This window comes from Lissotriton vulgaris, chromosome 1_2 (assembly GCF_964263255.1).
Source record: "Lissotriton vulgaris chromosome 1_2, aLisVul1.2, whole genome shotgun sequence".
Lineage (NCBI taxonomy): Eukaryota > Metazoa > Chordata > Amphibia > Caudata > Salamandridae > Lissotriton > Lissotriton vulgaris.
Genome location: NC_141686.1, coordinates 144,962,410 through 144,984,047, shown reverse-complemented (window position 1 = coordinate 144,984,047; position 21,638 = coordinate 144,962,410).

Sequence of the window (21,638 nt, the reverse complement as noted above, 5' to 3'; positions counted from 1 at the left end):
TATTCATTTTAAAGCCGTCCACGCGTGCAAAGGCGTTCAGTTCCTGGACGCAAGCAGGGAGTGACCTCCTGGGGTCATCCAGGGTCAGCAGGACATCGTCCGCATAAAGGCTAACAGTATGGGTATACTGACCCATCTTAACCCCAATGGCGTCTGGATTATCGCGAATCCTCTGGGCAAACGGCTCCATGTAGAGGGCGAACAAAAGCGGCGAGAGGGGGCAGCCCTGTCTCGTACCGCGCTCAATGACAAAACTACTAGAGCTGTGCCCATTGACCCGTACCGATGCTGATGGTCATTTATAACAGTTGAAGACCATGGTGCGGAACTTCTCGCCAATTCCCAGTTTCCCGAGAACCAGCTCAAGGTACGGCCAATGAACTCTATCAAAGGCCTTCTCCGCATCGACCGACAGCAACATCCGCTCCCCCGGGACGCGCGAGGCCTTTTCTAATATGTGCGTCACTCGCTTGGTGTTGTCAACTGTCTGTCTACCGGGTACAAAGCCAGCCTGGTCCGCTTCCACCAGGCCCGGTAGGTGCAGTCCAAGCCTGGCCGCTAGGATCCCCGTATAGAGCTTTAGATCAACATTCAGAAGCGAAATAGGCCTATACGAACCACACAGGGTCCGGTCCTTCCCGGGTTTCGGAATAACCGACACAGTCGCGGAAAGAAGGTCCGGCGGGATAGCGCCCGGTTCGGAGAAGGAGTTGAACAGGCGAGCCAGGATTGGTGCCACAGTGGAGCAGAAGGTCTTGTAGAACAAGGCCGTGTAGCCATCCGGGCCCAGGGCTTTACCGTGTCTCAATCGTGCTATAGCGGAGATGACTTCCTCCACATGGATGTCCCTCTCTAGGTGGTCCGCCTGGGCGGGCTCTAGCACCGGGAGGGTCACAGACTCCAGATAGTCCTCAGCGTCCCTCGGTGAGGAGGGTTCCGCGGCATATAACGCCTCGTAGAAGCTACGAAAGGAGTCCGCCACCTCCGCGTCACCGGAAACAGAAACCCCGTCTGCACCCACCAGCTCCTTCACCACATTGCGTTGCTGTGCAGCCCTGAGCCGATGGGCCAGGAGCTTACCGCATCTGTCCCCGCCCGTGTAAAAGGCGTGCTTCAGACGCAACGCAGCATATTCCGCCCGATCTAGGTCCAGCGCAGAAAGGAGTTTCCTCGCCGCTTTCAGCTGCCTCCAAACTCGAGGAGCCCCTGTACGGCGGTGAACCTGCTCAAGTTCCCTGACCTGCGCAGTCAGTTCGTCGGTCTTACATTGCCGCTCCCTGTTCTCGGCCGAGGAGATGGAGATAAATTCCCCCCTGAGGACCGCCTTCAAGGCTGCCCACTGCGTCGCTTGAGACGTGTCGGAGTTGCCATTGTGGACCAAATAATCCTGAATGACCTCCTCCACTCGCTTCACAACCGACTTCTTATGTAGAAGAGTATCCCGAAGCCGCCACACCCCTCTGGAGGGGGAGGCCGCCGGCCATGCAAAGACGCCGGAAACCGGCGCATGATCGGACAGGGACAGGAGGTAGTCCAACCGCGAATAAGTGCGGTGCGCGTGGGAGAAATAGGAATAGTCCCTATCGGTGGGGTGCATAGCGCGCCAGAGGTCGTGCAGATCCATCTCTGCAATCCGGTCTTGTACCGCGCGGGAAAGCTCCCCCGCCTGTGGGGAGCGCTGTGCAGACCTATCCATAGCCGAGTCGAAGACAATGTTCAGGTCTCCCCCCAAGACAACATGGCGATCGGGCGAGGCAGTGACGTCCACCAACACTGATTCCAGGAAACGATCCTGGTGATCATTCGGGCTGTAAACGGAGCCAACCGTGAAGGCAATACCCCCAAGCCGCATGCGATACGCTAGGAGCCTCCCCTTTTGTTCGGCATATTTGTACAATACCTCGCCCCTGAAAGAGCTAGCTAAAAGAATGGCTACGCCTGCAGTCTTGGTCGCTGCCGAAGAGAAGAATTGGGTGGGGAACTTGGCAGAGCGCAGCCTATGACAATCTTTGGGTAGCAGATGAGTTTCCTGCAGAAGACATATGTCCGCTTGCGTCCCCTCCAGCAGGGATAGGATCGCTCTGCGCTTCACCGGGTTGTTCAGACCCTTGACGTTAAGGGTCACTACTTTTAAGGATGGCATCTCCCCCGGGGAATCAAAGCGCTGTGCAGCAAGCGAGGGATCAGCGGAGGGGGCGCGTGGGGCAGGCGCGCGGGGAAGGCCAAGACCGGCCACGTGTGTGCTTGGGCAATATCGGACGGGACCCCACCAACAACAAAACAACTCTTAAGCCCTCCCAGAACCAACCCATGGCAACTAGCCAAAACCACAAACAAATAAAAACACCCCATTGTCTCAGTCCAGCCCGAACGGGCAAGTCCGTAGAAACCAATCAAGTGGACGTTCAGCCACTCACCTCCAACCGTCCCCTCCCAACCCCCAGCCCAAACCCAGCATCGTAGAGGCTAAGAATCTCTCCCCCCGGAGTGAAGTTAGGCCGTCAAGGCCACGCCATTGGAGTCAGGCAAGGTCCTGGCCGCCGTTCTCAGGGCTTCCGCCATATCCGCCCTGATGGTAGGGGAATCAGGGCGACTCGCAGTCGCCGGCGATTGTCTCCTTGTCGATCTCCGCCGGCTCCGTCTCTCTGAGCGCCTCCATGTGGGCGTCGCTCCGTCTTCTTCCGTGGCCGTGAGTCCCAACACTCCGCAGATGTCTTGGAGGGAGCGCAGCTGGTGTAACACTCCGTTCCATCTAAAGATTAGACGGAAGGGGTGACCCCAGGAGTAGGGCGTCTCGTGTTCCCGCAGAAAGTCCGTAGCAATCCGGAAGGACCTGCGCTTCTGCAGCGTGATGGCGGACAGGTCCTGGTAGAGCGCCACAGGCCGCTCTCTGAAAGTTAAAGGCTGCTTCCTGCGGGCCTCTGCCATGATGCGCTCCTTCAAGGGAAAATCGGGCAAGAACCCCAGAATGTCCGGGGGGGGGTGCTGATGACTGGCGCTGTGGGCCCACTCTGTGCGCTCTGTCTATGCGGATCGGGAATTCTGCATCTTCTCCCAAAATCTCCCGGAACAAATCCTGTAGATAGGCCACCAAATCTGTCCCCTCGTCCGCGGATGGGACACCCCGCACCCGGATGTTGTTCCGTCTGGACCTGTTCTCGAGGTCCTCAGAGTGGGCCTGGAGCTCGACACACTGTTCACGGAGACGGAGAACGTCCTGTTGGAGCTGGACTATCTCCTCATCTCGGCGCTGGGCCGCCGTTTCCACCGTGTCAACACGTTCGCCAAGGCCCTCTACCTCCCTGCGCACTTCTCGGACCTCGCTGGCCACTTCCTTCTTTAGTGTCTGGAAGTCGTCCTTGAGGGAGCTAAATAAGTCCTCCATAAAGGACCTCGTGACCGGCGGTTCGCCTCCAGTTGCGTCTGCCGAGGCCCGGGAGGATCCCGGCGACGGTTGTGTTCTGTCCCGCAGCTGCTGGGCCCTGCTGAGCATGTCCGGCAGAGTGCGGTCTCCCCTTTTCGAGCCTCCTCTCCCAGTCATCGTGGCCGCTGCAGTGGGCAAGTCTCAGGGCCGGCCGCCGCAGATGCGTCCAGTCGCTCGTGGGCACCAGATGTGGAGACCCTGCCGAAGACAAGGGTGCTGCGTCACAAGCGACAAAATGGCGGCACAGGCCGGGGCGAGACAGTCGTGGTTCCGAGCAGGGTGGCGAACGGGGGCCAAAGTCAGGGTCTCTCAGCAGTGCACCCCTCGGGAAATTAGTTCAGGAGCCAAGGCGAAAGTAGGCACCCGCCCGCTAGAGGCACGGGTGTAGGTCGCCAGCTCCAGCTCCTCAGGGATAAGATGGCGGCAGGGCGGGGTCCGGGAGAGCGGCCCGGGCTGGCGAGACCGCCGGCGACCCCCGGGGCACAATAATCAAGGAAAGTCCGCAGCCAGTGTCTCACAGTTTCACCGGCGGATCCACCCAGGTCGGCTGCCGTGTAGATGCCTCCGGCCTTCGCCACTAGATCCGGGGTCCACGTCGCACAATGCACCGTCGTCGGTAGTGAAGGGCCAAAGCGCCAGCTAAGGTCCCAGGTCCGCTGTGTATCGGTGACACCGGTCACGTAGGCTTCGGCCGGAGGGCTCTGTTATTCTTCGCAGCGCGTTGGGTCAGATCTCTCGGGATCGCCAGCTTTTCAGCACCAGGCCCAGCCGAGGCGCCTGGACAGCACTGCAATTCGCTCCGCCTCCCAGGCTCTCCTCCGTGCTCCGATCTTTGAGCAAACTTTCGGGGTACTTCCTCCGGGGCGATAGGAGCCAAAGTAGTATCAATATGTGCACCAGGAACTCCGGCACAGTCCTCTCACCCGCAGGGCAGCTGCAGGGGGAGAGAAGCGCAGAAAACGGGGCTCGAGCTGAGCCGGGCCGGAGGAGCTACGGGAGGAAGCGTCCGCTCACCCCGCCATCTTGGCCACGCCCCCCCCATTTTGTTTTTAAACAATTCCGTTTTTCTGAGATTTTTTGATTGGGCGCCATGGTCACAACTGGGTTGAAACCTTACAAGACTGCATGTATCAGAGTATTGTGCCAAAAACACTCACCCGAGGTGCCTCTAATGTTTTGGGCCATACTTCAGTTTTGGGGGTTTGACTCCTACTTCACCTGGGCGCCCGAGCCTGTAAGTGAAAGGGGCACACGTTGCATTGTGAAGGGACTTCCTCCAGGTTTCGTTTACCCCATCATTTGGGTCACCGATCGAAAAGTCATTCACCTTGCAACACAGCTGAGGAGATATGACACCAGGTTGACGTCACTGTACATCATAATAAAAGTATAATGCTTTCTCATTAGCCTTTCTTACCCAGGCCCCACTCTGGTGTGTTTAGGACATTCACTGTCAACTGGAGTTTTCTGCTGTGTCAGCGCCTTTTACCTCTTTCTCTTTTAAGAAGCCTTTGTGAAGCTGAAGGTAAGCATTCCCTTCCCTCTGCCAACAAGGCGAAACTTAAGGAATCAAGCATTACTGTGGTTACTCTGCTAAAATGTAAAGAAAAGTCACACCCATTTCCTAAGGCCATTATCATTAAATTAATGCATGGTAATACTGCTTTTTTCTAGCTTTGAGGGTGTCAGGTTGTTGAGCTCTAGCTCCTACTTGGCCTGCTGCAAAGCACTTGCCCAAATACCATTGGTCCATTTCATACACCTATACGTCTGGCCCTATTTTATCTAACAGACAATCAACTCCAAGAAACGGGCATGCGAGGACCCACACTCCATTGGACACGCTCCTTCCTGTCAAGCCAAATGCAGTCAGTCTGGCCCCATGCAGCCCACAGACTCATTTGTGGAGTACGGCAAGAGTCATCTCTCTGCTGGACCCTCTTCAACATGTACATGACCCACTTGTCAGCATCATCTGCACACAGAGAATTCACGTCCTATCCTACTCCAACGACACTCAGCTCATACTCCTCCTCGCAGATAAACTCTGACCACCAGGACCAAGTTTGACGCCTGCCAACTGGATGAAAACCAACTTTCTCAAACTAAACATAGACAAGACAGAACTTGTGATCTTTAGCAGGAAACATAACCGTGGGACTCCACCTGGTGGCCAGCAGAACTCTGCCCTACCTCCACCGCCCATGCCAAGAACTTAGGCATCATCATCAACAACCAACTCAACGTGACCACCCTATTCAACGCAGTCACCGCCTCCTGCTTCGACACCATAAAGATGCTGAAAAAGATATTCATACAGCTCCCCACCATCACTCGCAGAACAATCACTCAAACCCTCATCAAAGCAAACTGGGCTACGGAAACATCCTCGACGCTAGAATCGGCACAGAACTAGGCAGATGATTCCAGACCATACAGAACTCAGATCACACACAACCTTCAACAACACATGCACATCGTACCACACCTCAATTAACAACATTGGGTGCCTTTAGACAAACAAGCTCACGTCTTACTCCTATCACACAACTTCAAAGCCTTACACAACACATGTCCAGTCTATTAGTACAACTGCATCACTTTTCACAAACCCGTCAGTCACCTCTCCTTACCTGGGATCCCACTCATGCACACCCCAGACATCCACAGAAGCAGGGCCGGCAGACAGGCCTTCTACATCGCTCATAGAGCCTGGAACAACCTGCTGCTGCACATCGGAGTCCTTTCTCAAGTCTCAAGATCCACAAAAAGTTGAAGATGTGTCTCCGCAAATAGGCTCCTCTTTCTTAACCTTAGGTCTGACCATGTTGCTCCTGCTTAGGCGCTAGGATAACCCCGAGTGATATAAGTGCTCTACAAATACCCATAAGGTAACATAACAGAGAATCGGGCTGAGAATGTTTCTAGACCACAAGCCTTAAGTTTGTTATCCTCTTGGTTTAGGTCTTATTATTTCAAAGATGCCAGAACTTACATACCACCAGGATAATACAGAGTCCAGCAAGAAGAGAGACGAGTTGCTTCCTCGAAGATAGACAAGTGGCTTCCTCTTTTTAATGCATAAGCAGGCCTCTATTGTATACGTAACTATGGTGGTGCCACCTTACGTAGTGCCACCTTACAGATTGCAGCTCTTGCTGTAAACTATGTTATGAAATGTGAGCATTGGAGGATGAGCTGAAAGACAGATATATAAAATGGTGCTGCTGAAGGAAGCGACCCGAAATGGGCCACCCGGGTCACTCATGACCACCTCTCGGACTTCCCAGAAATGAAGAGTCGGGACGACAGTGGAGAATACAATCTAACACTTTATTGATCAGTACACTGTATTGGAGTCTGGTCTGACCAGCCTCATGAGATAGCTGTAGAGGGACTGACTTCAGAACACTTGTTAACACAACATAAGCCTTCCAACACATCCGAAGTCCCGCCCCTGGTGGAAAAATACAGCTTGGGCAAAGATTGAGCGAAGAAGGGAGAGGGATGAGATACCACCTGCAGAATGGGTACATGTTCAGGCTTCCAAGGTCATCTTGCTCAGTCTCAGCCCTCTCTAGTGTGGGAGCATAACTATGTCCAGGGATATGGATGCAAAGCTGAATAAACTATTCATTTAGTACATCTGGGCTTCAACCTTGAATACGAAAAGAGCAAATTACTGAACAGTAGCTTTTGCTGAGGCAAGCAGAGAGCGAGGGCACAGAGGCCGAGCTTAGATCACAGCGCAACATGGTGGGTTCATAGCAGGACAATGGTGTCTCAGATACTAACTTTAGCCTACACAATGTAAAAAGGGCTGGACACACACATTTGCAATAACGATCAATATAGATTAGCTACATGAATGCTAACATAACACAGTATATGACTCAGAGGATGGGGCAATGGCACATTCAAGTCTACCACTGGCCCTGGGATGGAATAAAAACCTGTTGAGCTATATGAGACAAAGCAAAACAGGAATCAATTACAGTTGATTGATGAACACTTATGTATAAATGTAAGTAGCTCAGACAATTTACTAGAGTATTCCTTTCAAACTCTATATGCCTCTCTTCGTTTTTCTTTGTACTGTATAAGGCCCTCATGTTTTGGCAATTCTAGTCCAGGTTGTAGAGCTTAAAGTGCAGAAGCTGAGAAAGATACTACTGCCTGTTCTCTGATCCCATTTGTCTCTTTAACAAGTTAATAGTAAAACCGATCTCAGTGATGTGGGAGAAGGCATCTTCTGTTCTCGTGGTAAGAGGAGAGCAATGGATTATTTTCTGGCAACAAGTGACCCGTGTTTCCTCATGGTGCACCTGCCCTCAGCAAAGCCTAAACCCTCTGCTTTTCCTGTTCTTCTTACTTCAGTCAGCCTTACACTCAGATCTACAGATGTCTCCTGCCATTTGGCCTGTTGAACCTATAAATTGTAGAAATGGCCTGTGAGGACATGATATGTCTACCAGATCATATGTAGACCTCAGATGCATGGTTGCGGGTGCCTCACGAGTCTTCCAAACATATTCTGCTGGCAGAACTTCAGACTGTCGATGTGGTTACATGTTCATTGTGGTCTGGAGTCTTTCTCAGAAGGCACACCAGGATGCATTGCCGGGGGTTAGATGTTATGTTAAATATATTTATATCGCGCTCAGCTACTCGATAGAGTGTCCCGGCGCGTGAACATTTTACAGCACGTCTTGCTGGAAGTCCCTTTGGTTATGCATTAAATCATTTTCTATAAAAATTCAAATAATGGAGCGGCCAGTGCAAGTGCTCAGTGTGACCTTCCCTACGCTTCTTTTGCACCAGTTCCAGAGTTTCTGCCTGTTGAAACACCCCATTTTTTTCTGCAAACCTAATAGTCATGGCAGTACTTTTGCCCTGCGTTCACTTGTGCCATCACCTGAACCGAGGAGTCCTGGCCCCTGCCGTGGTCACCAAAAATGCAGCCCACCACCCACACCAGATCTGTGGGAACACCACCACTAGGCCGTCTAGGGCTGCCGTCAACAAGTAAGTGTCCTGCTGCCCAATGAATCCTCACACGGGCATTTCAGGTACCCCTTCTTGAATTTGTGTTGGGAGTCAGATGATAGGAGTTTCAAGGAGCATTTCCCCTGACCCAACAGGCTTCCCTTGACCGTAACCCAATCATTATTTTTAGGACGGCCATGGCATGTGTTCTGGCCTCCATTGCTCTCGAGGTAGGCTTGCGCTCTGCAAACACGAACACAAGCACATACTTACAGACCTTAATAGGGAAGGAACAGTTCAAGATGGTGACTTACGCTATGATCCCGCAAGCTAAGGGCATAGTAGACCGAAGGTCTCAATAGACAATGTTGTCTTCTGAACTGAAAAGTGGATTGCATGAAGGCTGTGTATGGTGGTCACTGAAGCAGACTTAATACATGGTAGGCAGATGAAGTCCTATAGTCCCATTCGTTTCTACTCACAAAAATTGTGGGGTGTCCTGACTTCTATTTGTTCTCCCTGGATCAACTCTGAACAGGCACTAATGTTAGCTTCTGTAGAACTTATGCTCTCTCTGATCTTTTTTTATGAATGTCTCCAGTGCTATTAAACGAATGGCAGTCACAAAACAGACTCTTTTGAACACGACCAAACTGGTAAGCTTGAATTCTATATCTTCTAGCCTCTTTCTGAGGAACCCACACAGAAGAATGTCTGAACGTTCATTTCCTCTTTAGACAACAACTGTTTTGTTGAAGTGCTGTAATGAAGAAAAGCCAAAAAAACAAACATTTATATGAGATTTTAATTTAAAGTACATTTAAAATATATATATATATTGTTACACAAAACAAGCCTGCCTTTTATGTTTTGAAACATCATTACATTATAACAATGAATGTTGGGTAGGGACAGTTACTCCAGAAAAAGTTTGAAAATATTGATCATGAACTAAAAGAAAACCTGTTATCGCAGGCCTTCGCAGTTAAAACCGGTGCAAAACAAGTAAATCATTTGTTTCAATGTGAAAACAAATCTCCAAACTTAGCACTGGTAAATAACAGAAACTGAACATATTTTGTTTTTATATTACTTTTATTAGCGTGAATATTCAGGACATAAACTGATCAAATAAAGGGACCATTGAGCATTACTCCTCATCAAGTTTCGCAAGGTGTGTCAGTTCAGCACCTGGTCAAAATAGATTAAAAACATTAACTCGGAAATACAGTTTCGAGGTTACGTTTCTAATGAGTCAGGCTTAACAATAACACGAAGGAACAAAAAAAAGAGGTTACCTTCTACAAAGGTTAGAAAACTGCATGGCTAGGAGCTATGGGCACATATTTCCATTCATAGTGCAAGTCACTCTGCTTACCACACATTCCTAAGAGGGGGCATGCGATGAGTCCGATCCCTCACAGTGCCGAATAAGGGTACACAGGCATACTTCCAATATATCGTGAAGTGGAGATCCATCAACACAGGGGGCCAGTCATCATTTTTTGATCTCAGGTTGTATCTATAGTGTAGAATAAATATTTGCTCAATCGATTTGTGGGCCTGCGTGTACTTTGTCCAAGGCAGAAAGCAATGCATTGTTGTCAGTTGGTACACTTCTCTTATCTACAGTTCATGTGTAGGTGCATACACAGATTTCCAGGCCATGCCAGTTTGTGGCTGGCTATCAACAGGGTCAGATCAGTGAATCTAGTCACCAACTTCACATTTTTAGGCTTTGGGTAATTGTTTCAGAATATAATTCTCAGGAGTCAATTCACCGGTTATTCTAGTTATCTCAAGAAGTTCACCAGTAATCTCTTTCAATACCCACTTAAGGGCTGAACAGCCGCAAAATGTGAATTAGGTCAGCTGGTGACCAGTAGCATCTCTGGCAATTATTAACCGATTCTGTGTAATCTGTGGAGAGTAAGGCTCTATGCAGCACCTTATATTGGATTAATTTAAATGTTGCATTTCTGGAGATGTTCGAGGGGTATGCAAGGGTTTGCACCCATTCCTTATTGGAGAGTTGTCTTATCAGGTCTGTCTCCCACCGCTCCCGCATCTCCGCTAGACTGCATTTGGTTTGTTCAGCCATCGCACTGTATAGTATCATAGTTGCCCTTTGGCCTTTCCCTAGTTTTAACACCACTTGCAATGCCTTATGCACATCTGGCTCAGTAGCCCCACCCTTCCTGAGATTTTTAAGAGCCCGAAAGACAGTATGATAGATCAGAAACTGGCCTGCTAGCAAGCTATGTGACTGGCTCATTTCCTCAAACGCCAATAATGCAGGATCGGCATATTTGTCTCCATGGCTGACCACATCAGCTCTTGTCCATGATTCAGGTTTAGCATGTTTACTCATTTTCTGGAATTGTAGCTAGAGCCACGGGTCTCTGGTGCATGGGGCACCACAGTCTTTGTTTTGGAGAGGTATTTACTCCAGCTGTTCTTTGCTGCTGCTAATTGTCTAGATAGACCTCTTCACTTAGTATTCCTGTTTAGCATGTCTGGTACCATATGACTTCCTCTACTATGTCCGCTTATGTGTTTAGGTTCCTATGCCTGAGGGTCCGTGTTGGAAAGTGGGTTATTGGCAGGGGCAAATGTAGGTCTGCCACTAGCACATGGTAGGACTCAGCATAGGTCTTAGAAAATTATTCCTATGCTCAACGCTTGGTAAAGGGGCTGCGAGCAGGCAGGCTTAACTTCAAAGACAGGTATGTAAAGCATTTGAAAACACAATTTCAGTACATAATCAAGACACAACCCAAAATAAAAATATAACACTAATTTATAAAAATAGGTTATATTTGTATCTTTCAAATGACACCAAAACGAAAAAAATCCACTGTAGGGAACCAGAGATATGAATTTTTAAAGATTTGTCACTTTCTAGTACTTCGAAACCAACAGTGCCCCTTTTAGTCATTTCGTTTTCTCTGACAGGGACACCTTTAGAAATGGTTCTGGAGAATCTCACCAATGTTGTACGCCTTCTCCAGCAGGCGGGGTCCAGTTAGAACTCCTTCCTGAAGTTCTGCTTGCGGGTCCCAAAGTATCCAACACACAATCCGAGGTTCTGGAATCTCTAAGAGGGTCCTTGAAAGTGTGAAACTTCAATTCCGAAATCCACTTGAACACAACCCTTACAAATCCACTGGTACTCTAGGCTGTGAAATTCTTTGTGGGGATGTCCAGGTGAGCTTGTTAATCTGTAGCTTGCAGGGAGTCCACTCTTTACTCCTTTTGCAGCAAGGTAATCCACAGGGCTGCAGTTTCAGTTGGTGCAGTCTTCAGAGGTCAGGCCTTGGAAATCTTTGCACAGCAAAACTTCTCTGCAGGGCACTTCTTGCTTCAGTAAGTTTCTAGCAGCAGATCTGGAGGGATCTACCCCTCCCTGATACTTATTCAAAATTCTCTGGGTCAAGCAACAGGTCACTTCTGACCAATGAGAGCGGGGTACCTCGTCATAGTTATGACCACCTCCTGTAGAGTGTGGCATTATTTTGTCCCAGAGTGCATCAAATCTTCCAAATCCATAATGGCTGATTTTCCAGCAAGGAGGTAAGAGCTGGCTAAACACACCCCCTGGGATGGCTTATTTCCATGGACTCTCCCCTTACCATCTGCACATACCTTCCTTAAGCCTAGCCCTGGCATCTGGGTCAAGAGTGTAAGAATGAAACTGAAACCCAGGTCTCCCCTCTGCCTTTGAAAAGCATGGTTTACAACTCCACCCCCTGCCGTGGTCACCAAAAATGCAGCCCACCACCCACACCAGATCTGTGGGAACACCACCACTAGGCCGTCTAGGGCTGCCGTCAACAAGTAAGTGTCCTGCTGCCCAATGAATCCTCACACGGGCATTTCAGGTACCCCTTCTTGAATTTGTGTTGGGAGTCAGATGATAGGAGTTTCAAGGAGCATTTCCCCTGACCCAACAGGCTTCCCTTGACCGTAACCCAATCATTATTTTTAGGACGGCCATGGCATGTGTTCTGGCCTCCATTGCTCTTGAGGTAGGCTTGCGCTCTGCAAACACGAACACAAGCACATACTTACAGACCTTAATAACTTCTTAAGGAAGGAACAGTTCAAGATGGTGACTTACGCTATGATCCCGCAAGCTAAGGGCATAGTAGACCGAAGGTCTCAATAGACAATGTTGTCTTCTGAACTGAAAAGTGGATTGCATGAAGGCTGTGTATGGTGGTCACTGAAGCAGACTTAATACATGGTAGGCAGATGAAGTCCTATAGTCCCATTCGTTTCTACTCACAAAAATTGTGGGGTGTCCTGACTTCTATTTGTTCTCCCTGGATCAACTCTGAACAGGCACTAATGTTAGCTTCTGTAGAACTTATGCTCTCTCTGATCTTTTTTTATGAATGTCTCCAGTGCTATTAAACGAATGGCAGTCACAAAACAGACTCTTTTGAACACGACCAAACTGGTAAGCTTGAATTCTATATCTTCTAGCCTCTTTCTGAGGAACCCACACAGAAGAATGTCTGAACGTTCATTTCCTCTTTAGACAACAACTGTTTTGTTGAAGTGCTGTAATGAAGAAAAGCCAAAAAAACAAACATTTATATGAGATTTTAATTTAAAGTACATTTAAAATATATATATATATTGTTACACAAAACAAGCCTGCCTTTTATGTTTTGAAACATCATTACATTATAACAATGAATGTTGGGTAGGGACAGTTACTCCAGAAAAAGTTTGAAAATATTGATCATGAACTAAAAGAAAACCTGTTATCGCAGGCCTTCGCAGTTAAAACCGGTGCAAAACAAGTAAATCATTTGTTTCAATGTGAAAACAAATCTCCAAACTTAGCACTGGTAAATAACAGAAACTGAACATATTTTGTTTTTATATTACTTTTATTAGCGTGAATATTCAGGACATAAACTGATCAAATAAAGGGACCATTGAGCATTACTCCTCATCAAGTTTCGCAAGGTGTGTCAGTTCAGCACCTGGTCAAAATAGATTAAAAACATTAACTCGGAAATACAGTTTCGAGGTTACGTTTCTAATGAGTCAGGCTTAACAATAACACGAAGGAACAAAAAAAAGAGGTTACCTTCTACAAAGGTTAGAAAACTGCATGGCTAGGAGCTATGGGCACATATTTCCATTCATAGTGCAAGTCACTCTGCTTACCACACATTCCTAAGAGGGGGCATGCGATGAGTCAGATCCCTCACAGTGCCGAATAAGGGTACACAGGCATACTTCCAATATATCGTGAAGTGGAGATCCATCAACACAGGGGGCCAGTCATCATTTTTTGATCTCAGGTTGTATCTATAGTGTAGAATAAATATTTGCTCAATCGATTTGTGGGCCTGTGTGTACTTTGTCCAAGGCAGAAAGCAATGCATTGTTGTCAGTTGGTACACTTCTCTTATCTACAGTTCATGTGTAGGTGCATACACAGATTTCCAGGCCATGCCAGTTTGTGGCTGGCTATCAACAGGGTCAGATCAGTGAATCTAGTCACCAACTTCACATTTTTAGGCTTTGGGTAATTGTTTCAGAATATAATTCTCAGGAGTCAATTCACCGGTTATTCTAGTTATCTCAAGAAGTTCACCAGTAATCTCTTTCAATACCCACTTAAGGGCTGAACAGCCGCAAAATGTGAATTAGGTCAGCTGGTGACCAGTAGCATCTCTGGCAATTATTAACAGATTCTGTGTAATCTGTGGAGAGTAAGGCTCTATGCAGCACCTTATATTGGATTAATTTAAATGTTGCATTTCTGGAGATGTTCGAGGGGTATGCAAGGGTTTGCACCCATTCCTTATTGGAGAGTTGTCTTATCAGGTCTGTCTCCCACCGCTCCCGCATCTCCGCTAGACTGCATTTGGTTTGTTCAGCCATCGCACTGTATAGTATCATAGTTGCCCTTTGGCCTTTCCCTAGTTTTAACACCACTTGCAATGCCTTATGCACATCTGGCTCAGTAGCCCCACCCTTCCTGAGATTTTTAAGAGCCCGAAAGACAGTATGATAGATCAGAAACTGGCCTGCTAGCAAGCTATGTGACTGGCTCATTTCCTCAAACGCCAATAATGCAGGATCGGCATATTTGTCTCCATGGCTGACCACATCCGCTCTTGTCCATGATTCAGGTTTAGCATGTTTACTCATTTTCTGGAATTGTAGCTAGAGCCACGGGTCTCTGGTGCATGGGGCACCACAGTCTTTGTTTTGGAGAGGTATTTACTCCAGCTGTTCTTTGCTGCTGCTAATTGTCTAGATAGACCTCTTCACTTAGTATTCCTGTTTAGCATGTCTGGTACCATATGACTTCCTCTACTATGTCCGCTTATGTGTTTAGGTTCCTATGCCTGAGGGTCCGTGTTGGAAAGTGGGTTATTGGCAGGGGCAAATGTAGGTCTGCCACTAGCACATGGTAGGACTCAGCATAGGTCTTAGAAAACTATTCCTATGCTCAACGCTTGGTAAAGGGGCTGCGAGCAGGCAGGCTTAACTTCAAAGACAGGTATGTAAAGCATTTGAAAACACAATTTCAGTACATAATCAAGACACAACCCAAAATAAAAATATAACACTAATTTATAAAAATAGGTTATATTTGTATCTTTCAAATGACACCAAAACGAAAAAAATCCACTGTAGGGAACCAGAGATATGAATTTTTAAAGATTTGTCACTTTCTAGTACTTCGAAACCAACAGTGCCCCTTTTAGTCATTTCGTTTTCTCTGACAGGGACACCTTTAGAAATGGTTCTGGAGAATCTCACCAATGTTGTACGCCTTCTCCAGCAGGCGGGGTCCAGTTAGAACTCCTTCCTGAAGTTCTGCTTGCGGGTCCCAAAGTATCCAACACACAATCCAAGGTTCTGGAATCTCTAAGAGGGTCCTTGAAAGTGTGAAACTTCAATTCCGAAATCCACTTGAACACAACCCTTACAAATCCACTGGTACTCTAGGCTGTGAAATTCTTTGTGGGGATGTCCAGGTGAGCTTGTTAATCTGTAGCTTGCAGGGAGTCCACTCTTTACTCCTTTTGCAGCAAGGTAATCCACAGGGCTGCAGTTTCAGTTGGTGCAGTCTTCAGAGGTCAGGCCTTGGAAATCTTTGCACAGCAAAACTTCTCTGCAGGGCACTTCTTGCTTCAGTAAGTTTCTAGCAGCAGATCTGGAGGGATCTACCCCTCCCTGATACTTATTCAAAATTCTCTGGGTCAAGCAACAGGTCACTTCTGACCAATGAGAGCGGGGTACCTCGTCATAGTTATGACCACCTCCTGTAGAGTGTGGCATTATTTTGTCCCAGAGTGCATCAAATCTTCCAAATCCATAATGGCTGATTTTCCAGCAAGGAGGTAAGAGCTGGCTAAACACACCCCCTGGGATGGCTTATTTCCATGGACTCTCCCCTTACCATCTGCACATACCTTCCTTAAGCCTAGCCCTGGCATCTGGGTCAAGAGTGTAAGAATGAAACTGAAACCCAGGTCTCCCCTCTGCCTTTGAAAAGCATGGTTTACAACTCCACCCCCTGGCCTGGCATTCCTATAGACCAGCACACTGCTGTCCCAGTAGAGTAGTTTACCCCAGGGGTTCTTGTTCTTTGTCACCTCTTCAAAGCAGCCTGGCTAATCCACTTAACTCTGACCAATCAGGGCAGACCACTGAAAGGCTGAATTTGGACCTACAAACAAGAAAGTCTTATAACTTCTTGTACGTACACTTTAGGATAAATTCAACAATAGCATATTGTTGGATTGACCACTACCATTCTGGTAAGTCTTTGAATGGTCCGGCTAGTCCTCTCCTATCAATGTTTATTAATCAATAATTCCTACCATGTTAACCTTTGGGCATTGGGGTTTGCAATGGGGAAAATGACTTGGGCCAGTTTTCTAGCACCAGGGCTTATAGAAATATATTTTATAAGTATTTCCCTAATTTCTACAGGTCCCCACCCCCTGTGCAACTAGGGGAGACTTTAGGGGTTCTGAATCTGCAGAAATATTGCAGATTCTCCTTACCCAGTGCTCCTAGCATCAAAGTCGAATTTTAGCAGCACTTTAACACAATGTGGGGAGTGAAATAGGAAATGTCACTTTACCCAGGCATATAAAAACTCATTGTATAAGGTTGCACCTTATAGACAACTGACCCCCACCCCTGGCATACCTAGGTGAGACCCTGGGGGTCCCTAATATGCCAGAACATTGTAGGTGTTCCATTTGTAAGTGCCCCTACCACCAAAATCAAGTGTGGGCACAATTTACTGTTTAAAAGCAGTCTTGGCACCCAGTGCTGCTTTTAAACTGACCTCAGGCTTCAGCATTGCACACATTCTTAGTGCAGAATAAGCTGCTGGCCTCTAAACTGCCATGCCTCAGGGTACTGCGGACTTCTAGGTAGTTTCAATCCCCTGCCGTATTATATACTAGGGGCCTATGGGGTAGATCATGTCAATTACATGGGTACCCCACCATACCATAGTGTACCCTAGTGTATGTTGGGTGTTTTAACTGTATTCTAATGTCTTCCGTTCAGCTCAGCCCTGGGCCTGATTAGGCAGAGCCCAGGGTCAGTCAAAATCAGTTACCACCAGCATCAGTCAGCAAAACGTTGGGTGCTGCCCAGGGCACAAGATGAGTTTGCAACAGTCCGCATATAACCTGGCCTCATATTGCAATTGGAAGGCTGTTTAGTGATACTCATAGGGATGTTCAGACTACCCAGAGATATTGGCAGCTGTAGTTTCATTAGCACTATGTTACACCACCACCACCCCACACCAAGCAGCATAGTGTTCAATATTTTAAATGTATGTCTAGGCACCACCATTGGCACCTTTACAACAATTGGAGTTGGAAAAGTAATTTTGACTTACCTGGACCTCCTAGTCCCGCCTAACTACAACATCACAAGGCTAGACAGACAATCTATCAAGAAAGGAGGAGGCATCGCCTGCATATAACGCTCTAACCTTCTGGTCACGGAACCTCTAGCAGACACCACTGAATCCTGTGAATACCTCACCGTCGCAATTCTCAGCAACTCCACCCCTCTGTGCAACCTGCACATCTTTTACCACCCCCAGGCATGAACGACTCCTTCCCTGACCACCTCATGGAAATCAACACAGCTAAGAGTTCCAATAATGCCAATGATATTTCCCTCAGTGACTTTAACCTGCACTGGAACAATCCAAAGGATTCACATGCCAACGCCATCAAGGACCTCCTGGCCGATCAAGCCCTGACCCAAGCCTGCTCACTACCAACTTACGCAAAAGGGGCCACTCTTGACTGGATTCTCTCCAAAGAAGCAACAGTCAAGCTAATCTTTATAGACCCATGCGAATTGTCTGATCACCACGCCATCACCTTCCTCCTACCTGACACCCACAAGACATGGGCAAAACAACCTGTGATTCCGAAACGCTGGATCAGAGACACTAAGAATCTGGACCGCAGGGAACTCTAGGCTCGCTGCAAATCAGACCTCTGCCCCGCATATCACAACAGTCAGCGGCCTCAACGAGCACTACTCTGCAACCATTTCAAACATCCTGGACGACCTAGCCCCACTAAAGCTGAAAAGAACCCAAATCAAAGACCGAAACCCCTGGTTCACTGGATCCCTTAACAATGAGAGGAGAACCTTCCGACAAGCTGAAAGATCCTGGAGGCAGCACCCCTCTTCTGCACATCTAAAACTCCTCCGCCAGGCCAGAAATGCCTACAACAGGAACATACTCAAGTCTAAAAAGAGTTCTTCAGAACTGCACTAGAGAAGGCCAAAATTGGCCAAAACTTCAAAAGAAACCCCTAAGTCTCTTATATCCTCAGAGGAATTCTCCTCCTTCTTGGCGGATAAAATCTCAGCCCTTGGAAACAAACTCAAATCCATCACATACCCTCAAACACCTCTCGACCCGCCTCCTCCAGCCACGTCGCCCCTACAGGCTTCACCCAAAAACCCTGCTTACTGGACGGACTTCAAACTCTACGACGACTCAGTGTCCAAAATCCTATCTTCCTTAAAACCCAATAACCATTTTAATGACCCGCTCCCTTCCAACTGCCTAACTATCGTCGCCCATTCCATTATTCCTATCTGGACCATAATTAACGCCTCTCTCCGGCAGGGAACGATGCCCGACCCTCTCAAAGCCGGTCAAGTCCTTCCCATTCTGTAAAAGCCGTTGCTGGATCCAGCCTCCCCTGACAACTTCAGACCCATCTCCAACATCCCCCTCTTGACCAAAGTGATGGAGAAATGTGTGCAGGAAGGACATGGCTTTTGTAGTTCGGACTGGACTGTTCCCATGGGGCACAGGGTCAGAGCTGATTTGCATATCGCCATTGTCTAACCCAGGGTGGTGTGGAGTGCAAAAAAACGATGGATTTGGGCCCAGATCTTTGGACTGGGTTGAGTGTGTGACATTGATCCACATTCGGTCCATCACCTGTTGTGGCAGCAGCTAAGTCAACACATCAACAACTTCCACCTACTCGATGACTTCCAATCCGGATGCAGACCAAGGCACAGCACTGAAACCATGATGCTCTCCAAGCTATTGACCAAGGCAAAACCTGTCTCCTCATCCTCCTGGACCTATCCTCGGCACTGTCAACCATGTAAAACTACTCGAATGCCTCAAACTCAAGAGGGGCTTAGATGGCACTGTTCTAGAATGGTTCAGATCCTCCTTCCAAAACCGGTCCCAGAGATTCCTAGTCAATGGCAACCTATAGGCACCATCCCGGGTCACGGTTGGAGTCCCTCACGGTTCAACACTGTCCCCCACCCTCTTCAACCTTTATCTGGAACCCCTTACCAAAGTACTATGCACTGCTATTATCTCCTATCATATGTATGCTGATGACACTCCGATCTACATCAAAATCTCATCTCTTGAAGAGATTCTCTCCCTGAATGATGCCTTGGAACACACCGTCCAATGGCTCGCATCCAATCAACTCAAACTTAACGCAAAGAAAACTTAATGTCTCCTGATTGCCCCGCAAAATACCATCTGTAGGAAGGTGGATACCTGACTATGGTTACTCAAGATTTTTTGCCTAGTGTTTAGCTGGTTTTCGACTTAGTTGGTCTGGCATCTTGCTAATCAGGGCCCCAGGCTATCTGCTCTCACTGTAAGATGGACTCCATGTACTTTAGGTACATCTCCAATTGGATATTGGGTCACCTTATGAGCCCCTGTATAGTGTACTATAGGTACCCAGGGCATAGGTGCATCCAAGGCCTACCAGGGGCTGCAGCATGTATTATGCCACCCCTGGCTGGCCACTCACATTGAGACAACTGCCTTATCACTCAGCTGGGGCAAGGTTGTGTAATCACCCCTTGCTTAGCTATAGTATTCCTATATCTAACCTTATATCTAGACACATATACACCTATAAGTCACTCCTATGGCAGGCCTTAACAATCCTGGAGGCAGAGTGCTTGGTTTTATGTGAGATGAGGCTCTAGCATGAGCTGGGCCTGTCTGCAGCTTTCGGAACCATGTCCTTATAGCTGTTCTAGGATATAGCCATACCATATACTCTTAAATGCATTATGAACCTCGCGTTTAAATACTAACTCTGGTTTGGCTTTATCAAAACATGTCGTGTAAGGTGGCATACACTTTGGAATACTACCCCCTCGCCAGTTCTGGCGACGGGGGTAGCTTTCCACCCTTCTAAAGGGAGAAGACATGTTGTTCCTACTAATCCCGGTTAAAGTTAACCAGAGCCTCAGCATCACAAAATGGATGCTGCTGCCACAGACACAAGTCTGACCTCCTGCTGCTGGGAGTCCTTCCAGCAAGGGAGGCTAGGACAATAGGTTTCCTGTCTTGGGAGGTGCTAGCACCAACCCAGACAGGCTGTAGTGTATTGGGGCAGGGAGGGCTGAAAGAAATGATACACTGCCTGGGGCACACAAGGTGTCCCATGCATAGTCCAGTTCAAACCGGTGCTGGGGCACTCCAGCCCCAGCTCTGGTGCGAAACTGGACAAAGGGAAAGGGGTGTAACCACCCCCTTCCCTGGTCCCACCCATAGGAGGGACCTAGCAGGTAATCCAGCCCCTAAATTTGGTATATACGTAGGAGCTGAGTCCCAAGACTTTAGATTAATCCTGACTGAAACTTGAAACGAAACTCTGGACCTTCGACGTTCTACTTGAAGATAGAAGACTGAAGAATCTCCCTTGTGGTCAAGGAGTGACCACTCTGCACAAGCAGGCACCATCAAGCGATCAACGGTTTGCTTTGTCGTTGCTCCGCCGGAGCCCGAGTACAGAGCCTGACAAGACCTGGACTTCCAGACTTCTTTCAGCCCGATCCACAGTCCCAGCAAATCTGAGACCCTTGGAGACGACGCAAGACGTGGGATGGGCCATCTTGGAAAGCCAGCGAATTGCTTTCCGTGCAACTTCCGAGGCACCCTCGAAGTTGTGCATTGGGGATTGAGAAGCCCCAGCCCAGAGCATCATCTGCTCCAAAGATCATCCCTCCACACTCTTCGAGTGCTGCGTGGGGCCCTTTTGCATTTTCCTGCTTGACGCATCTGTCCAGTCACTTGCCCGTTGGCTAATGGCCTCTGTGACGACGAAATCTTGAATTTACACCGCTGGTCTGGTTGCTCCAGACTGGCCCTTGCTTCCCTGAAAAGAAGAAGCCCATCAGACCTTGCTGGTCTGAATAAGAAACCATCTTTGATTCCTGTGTGGGTTGCCTTATCCAAGGCTTGTTGACTCCAATCTGGAAGCCGACACCGCCAACAGCGAGATCCTTCGTGGGACAGTCCGTGCCTGACTCCTGGTCGTCGTCGACGCCTCCGTGTCCACGTGGCTGCAGAGACCAGCTTCACGACATCACCTAATTCCAGTGTAGCCCCAGCGAATCCCTAGGCCCTAGGCCTGTCCTTTGTCCGTGACGTGGTTCTTATACACTATTTTAGTATATGGTTCAGCGTGCCCCTAGGGCCCTACTGTATTTTGTGCAATTTATTGTATGATAATTAAGTATCTTGTTATGTGCTTGTGCCTCTGACCTCATAAATAGCTCAGGGGGTTGTTTAGAAATAAATACATATATATTTTATATATATCCTGTGTGGTGTCCTTTCATTTGGTATTTAAGGGGTTACATATGATAAAACAGCTGGCTTTACATGCCCTCTGAATTGTAGCCTAAG